A 6560-nucleotide genomic window follows, 5' to 3' on the forward strand; every position below is an offset into this window, starting at 1 on the left:
CTTGGCTGAGTGCTGCGAGCCCAGAGGACCAGTTTACCTCTAGGTGTAAGACTCACAGTGCTGGGTATATGAGCTAAGCTTGGGAAAATGTCTGAAGTCTGACCAGGAAAAATTATTGTCTCCAAAATAAAAAAAAAAAAATCTGCCAAAGCAAAATTAATAAACATTTATTAATGGTCACAAACTGTAATACTGCATCAGCTATATTAATTGCTGGATTCATGTTCAAAACAATTTCATTATATTTGAAAACAGTTTTTAGATGAGATGCTCTTCCTGAGGGAGAGTTCTTAAATATACATGATGAGTGTTGAGAAATCACAGCATATTTTAGTTACTTTAGCCAAATTATTTCAAAAGCAAAATTATAAAATCTTACATAGCAAAATTATGAAGTGTGAGATGTATATAGATTTTAACATGGTTCACGTGATGTGAAAAGTAAGAGTCTTAAGAGAATATGAAGGTCTTGGGACTTCCCTGGTGGTCCAGTGGTTAAGACTCCCCACTCCCAACGCAGGGGGCCTGGGTTCGATCCTTGGTCAGGGAACTAGATTGCACATGCCGCAACTAAAGATCCCGCACACTACAATGAAGATCCCGAGTGCTGAAACTAAGATCCAGTGCAGCCAAATAAATAAATTAAAAAAAAAAAAAAAAAAGAGAATATGAAGGTCTTAGTGTAGCCATGGGTCTTGTGCAATTTTGTTCACTCAAAACGGGCTTGTCATAGGCATTTGATCTCCATCTTGTCCTCTAGGTCTGGACTCTAATTCCAAGCTATGCTCTAGGAATCTGGATAGGACCGGTGCAAGGATCTCTGTGTCCTAGAACATCCGTTCAGAACTCACATGGGTTGAGTTGTCTCTTAGATCTCAAGGCCCTGCCAGCTTTGCTGTCAGTTCTGAGACAGAAGCCTGCTCTAGAGGAAGCCTGCTGGTAGAGCCTGGTCTGCAACTCCTGAGTTAACTCCAAGGGTACTTTAGAAAACACATTACCTGTTCTTCCAGCGATGACCTGGAGCCAGGCTGCCTTCAAGACCTCCTAAGGGCTGGACGTGTGGTGAGGAGTGAGGCATCTTCACTTCCGCCTGCCAGGCTTTGCCTCTGAGAGAGCAGGAGCAAAGAAATGGCTTTTGATGTTAACACTTTCTCTTGAGAACACCTTAGAAAAATAATGTATGTCCTGACAGTTAATGACTGTCATGCCAACTCTATTTTACAGTAACCTGGCTCTGTGCTGCCACTGAAGAAACATGCAGTATGAACTTTGACTAGGAGGGACAGCCCCAATAATTGCCCCAACTGGGTGATGTGATCATGATGGTGGAGGTATTTAGAAACCTGGTAGGTTTCCTTCCCTGGTTTTTTTCTGGTCTTTATAGTGAGCTTATTTGTTTATCTCATGAACGTCTCATCCCCAGTACTGCAAGCTCTGCGGGAAGTCATCTGTAGGGACCAGATATTGTGTTATGTTTAAGGTCATGAGAAAAACAGTGGCAACCTCCCAAAGAAAAGACTGGCTTCTGAGTCTGGATGTGTTGGGTCAGTGGGGTCGCTGTTGACTCCCCCAGGCCAACCATTACAGGAAACAGAATTATAAGTCTGTCTTACTAGGGAAGAATGGAGCTCCGTAGCCTGATTTCTATATTCCCCTTGACATTTAAAAAACTCTGCTCTTCTGCCAGACATTCAGAGGAGAGTGAAGAAAATTTTAAAAGGAGAAAAATGTTTATTTGTTTTAAGGCTTTCTCAGTAATCCACTTATGCCATTTACATTAGCTAGAGAAACTTTCCATGTAAACACCATTAATTATGTAGCATAAGAGCCAAATAAAAATGCTAAAAAATAAAAGTAATTGTAGAATAAATTAGTGTAGCTTGAGTGCACATATATTATACAGAGACTGCAGACTTAATACATTTTATTGAGGGAGGTGGATTTGTAATTTTCTATTGTTTGAACTACTAGGATGGAACCAACAGAAATGACATTTTACAGATGGATACCAAAGCTGTTAAAGTTTAAACCCATACTGGCAATGAAATTATGGTTTTCACAGGGGCCTTGACTCATGCTCCCTCTCTATATCTGTCTTGAAAAGACTATGGGAGGAGTTACAGATTGAGTGTTCCATGGATTTCCCCAGAAGATTTGCTGGAGCAGGACCTGACTGTCTACCCCCAAATCAGTAGACTCCAGCATCTTCTCAAGTGCAGTAACAGAAGATGGCCTGTGTCTGTGCGAAAGGCAATGAGTTGCGTGTACCCTGCCAGGCAGAGAAGGGCAGAGACTGAAGCTGCTGAGGAAATCTGGTGTGGGGACCTTGTAGTAACAATGACAGGAAAAATGTACTTTACCTTTTGTAGTATTTTAGAAGTTTTCATGTATATTATTTATTTTGATCCTTCACAGGAATGCTGTAACATAGGTAGGGCATGTATTTTTACCAAGCCCATTTTCCAGACAAGGAAATTGATGCTTTAGGGAGGGAGATCACAGTGAAAGCATGTCCTAATTCCTATCTGTATTTTTTCCACTACCACACTCATATTTCTTTTTAAATGTAAATGAAAAACTCGTGGTTTAGTGTATAGCAATATTTTGTGCTATGTGGCATCTTTTAAGAACATTTGAGTGCATTTACATCATTTCCTCAGGGAAAGCTTTGTTTTACTTAGAGAAGCAGGAAATGGAGTTGAAGTGGGAAAAGTTTTTCATTTTTATGGATTAAACCCATCTGTTATGTTCACTAAGCCTGGATCATGGAGGAGGATAGATTTCTCACAGCATAAAGAGAGGAGAGAAGAGGAAAAAGTGCTTCCTTCATTCCCTGATTCAGATCCACACCTATCCAGGGAGTCCTGTTCAGACAAAGCAGGGCAGCCAGCCCATCAGTCAGAAAGAAACACGTCCCCACATTCTGTGGAAGAACAGTCTTCCACAGGGTTGAAGTTAACACTCACTGCTCAGAAGAGTCCTGAGGGATAATTTTTTCCACTGCTTTCAGCATCTTTCAGAAATCTGCTTAAATATTTTGCTACTCTGTCTGCACAACACAAAGTAAGGGAAATTATCTTTCATTCATTTTTTCGGAGTAATGCTTACTGAGTATGTACATTCCAGTGCTAGGCGCTAGAACTCTGGGGTTGAACCTGGTAGACATGCCCCTTGGTGTAATGGAACTCACAGTCAAATCTATAATCAAATGATCACATCAGTAAATATTTACTGATCTTTACTGTAGAAGTCCCTTTATCCAATGAGAGGGAGACTGGTAGCTGATTAGGTGATTGGAAAATGCAGGTAGAATGGGAAATCATTAAAATGTGTATAGGGGTATATGTGTGTGTGTATGTATGTTTATGTATATATAACAATTTTATTTTTTACTTAAAACACATAAATGAAAATTTATTTGCCAAATTTGGTAGGACCAAGGTGCTTTCTTTGAGGATCAGTCTGGTAACTGAAGGTTTACATTATCTTTCTTGCACAAAGCCCACTCAAAATGTATATCATCTATAATTTTCAGTTTTAGACACTTAAGTAGAGGGAGAACGTAAAGACACTTGTGAAGTAATTTGAACTCATTTAGATTTTTATTATTTTTCCCCAGTCTTTTATACTTGTCTTGCCTACAGTTTAAGAGCAAATTTTTCTCCAGCTTTTTCAAGTTTTTTCATAGCATTGAACTTAAGTTTTCATAGAAACAGTGACTCTCTTTTTATGCTCATATTCGATCAGTTTATGTGATATTTAATTAAACTATATAATTACAGTAATCAAGTTCAACTGCCATAAACAGGTTTGGGAACAAAAACAACCCTCTCTTAGTAAGGCTAGAGCTCAGCTGGTGGGGTGGAAGTGATGAAGGTATTAGGTGGCAGAAGTCACAAGCGTTTATCATACTCTGGCAATCAGTCAATACATTTTCCAGATGGAGTTGAAAACATCAGTTAATTTCCCAGAGGAGCTCAATTAAAAGAGTTTCTATTATGATTAAAAACTAATAAACATTAGTAAGGAAAAGCAGTGGGTGCCATAAGGGTCTGTAATTGGGGGGATGTGACTCAGTCCTGGGGTGTCAGGAAAGGCCTGGCAGAGAACGTGACAGTTGAGTGAGATCGGAGGATGATTAGGCAGCTGCTCAGAGAGCGGCTGGGGCAGGGGTGCGGAGAGAAAAGAGTTCCAGGCAGCAGGAGCAGCAGAGTCAATGGTGTGAGGGCGGAGGGAGTATGTGTTGAAAAGGAGGAAGTGAAAGAAGCCAGTGTTGTCAGAGCCAAGAGCAGACGCTGGGGAGCAGTCCAGGATGAGGCACAGGGGGGCGGAGGCCAGTTCACACCAGCTTTCTAGGCTCTGAAAAGCAGGAGGATCTTCCTCTCTATTGACCACGGGAAGCTGTCAATGGTTATGAAGCAAGAGTCGGCTTATTTGATCAAGAGCAACAGCTGATTTGTGGAGTTTTGACCTCCAAATCTGATTTGGGCACTTCAGATTGTTTTTACAATCTCAATACACTAGAGGTAGTGGAGAAAAAAATATTTTCTTAACCTCTGGCACCAGGATATCTCTTAGGGATGGAACTATCCTTGAATAGGAAAATACATGCATCAGCTGCTGGTGGGCAAATTTGAGGATCTGAGCGTAGATGTCAAGATCATAAGAGATGCTAAATATCTCTGCTGAGAAAGTGGGAGGGAGGGAGAAAGAAGGAAGAGGCAGGTATTGTATTAGTTTCCTAGGGCTGCCATAACAAAGTGGGGGCTTAAAGTATCAGACATTTATTCTCTCACAGTTTGGGAGGCTAGAATTCTGAAATCAAGGTGTCAGCAGGGCCATGTTTCCTCTAAGAAGCTGTGGGTAGAATCTTTCCTTGCCTCTTCCTAGCTTCTGGTGGTGGCTGGCCATCCTGGTTGTGTCTTGGCTTGCAGCCGTATCACTCCACTCCCTGGCTCTGTGGTCACATGGCATTCTCGCCATGCTTCTCTGTGCCTCTTCTCCTCTTCTTATAAGGACATCAGTTATATTGGATTAGGGGCCACCCTAATGACTTCATCTTAACTTGACTACATCTGCAAAGACCGTATTTCTAAATAAAGTCACATCCACAGATACTAGGGCTTAGGACTTGAATGTGTCTTTGGGGTGACATAATTCATCCCATGACAGGGATGAGGAGGCAAGAAGGATTAGCAAAATGGTGGGAGGTTAAATGGCTAGGATGGATACAGCCAGTAAGAAATTGATGATACTAGGATGGCAGAAAGGACTAATTCAGGGTTTTCAAGTGCTTTTCTTACAGTGTAAGATGTAGCAGCCTGCATAACATCTCCCCCATTGTATCCATGTGTTGGCTCCCACCTTTCTGTTGAAATTTCTGGTACCTGTGTTTGCTGGTGCTTTGGAGGTAAAAGGGAGAGAGCACGTGACAAGTGGAGTCATGGAGAAGGATTTGGGTCCCATGTTAGGGTGATGGACACCAAGGGTGTAAACACAGGAAACCTCACAGAGAACAATTCAATAGAGGCTGGAAAGCTGAACAAAAGTACTTCTGTGACTGTAAATCCCCCCACACCTAGGTACTCAGAGAACTATTGGATTTCCACAGTCTCCAGCATGGGGGTTTGGGTCAACCTTATCTCCATCTTATTGGGCTAGGATCAGGGTTTCAAATACAATTATTAAAAACCTTCCGCTTCACTTTGTACTGTCAGCCTTTTTAAGGTATGTGCATGACTTTAGCTAAATTAGGAGTGTTTGTGAGTTGCTTAAAAAAAAAAGATGGGACTTCCCTAGTGGTCTAGTGGTTAAGAATCTGCCTTCCAATGCAAGGGACGCAGGTTTGATCCCTGGTCGGGGAGCTAAGATCCCACCTGCTGCAGGGCAACTAAGCTTGCGCACTGCAGCTACTGAGCCCACGTGCTCTAGACCCCACACGCCACAACTAGAGAGAAGCCTGCATGCCGCAACAAGGAGCCCGCCCACCGCAATGAAAGATCCCGCATGCCACAACGATGATCCTGTGTGCCGCAGCTAGGACCCAACGGGGCCAAATAAATAAATAAATAAATAAATATTTTTTAAAAAAAGATTAAAAATCCTGTCTTCTAAATCTCTTGCCCTAGCATTTTCTGAATATAAAAACTCCATGTGGGGACTTCCCTGGTGGTCCAGTGGTTAAGACTCCGTGCTCCCAATGCAGGGGGCCCAGGTTCGATCCCTGGTTGGGGAACTAGATCCCGCATGCCGCAGCTAAGATCCTGCATGCCGCAACTAAGACCCAGTGCAGCCAAATAAATAAATAAATATTGAAAAACAAAAAAAAAAAACCCAAAACAAAAACCGAAATGCAGTCTCAGCCCCAGTCCTGGATGGACTGAATCAGAATCTGCATTAAAAAACAAAAACCAAAAACTCCATGTGGAATCTCACTTTGATGGCAGGAGAATGTTCTCTGAAGGTTAGTTCTCATTTCTTGTCAGTCTCTCCTTCCTTCTCAGAACACCCTTCTATTGCAGTTCTCCGTTGGTGGCTGAGGCATGGAAGCTCTTACCCAC

Source organism: Eubalaena glacialis, chromosome 4 (genome assembly GCF_028564815.1).
Source record: "Eubalaena glacialis isolate mEubGla1 chromosome 4, mEubGla1.1.hap2.+ XY, whole genome shotgun sequence".
In the NCBI taxonomy this organism is placed as follows: Eukaryota; Metazoa; Chordata; class Mammalia; order Artiodactyla; family Balaenidae; genus Eubalaena; species Eubalaena glacialis.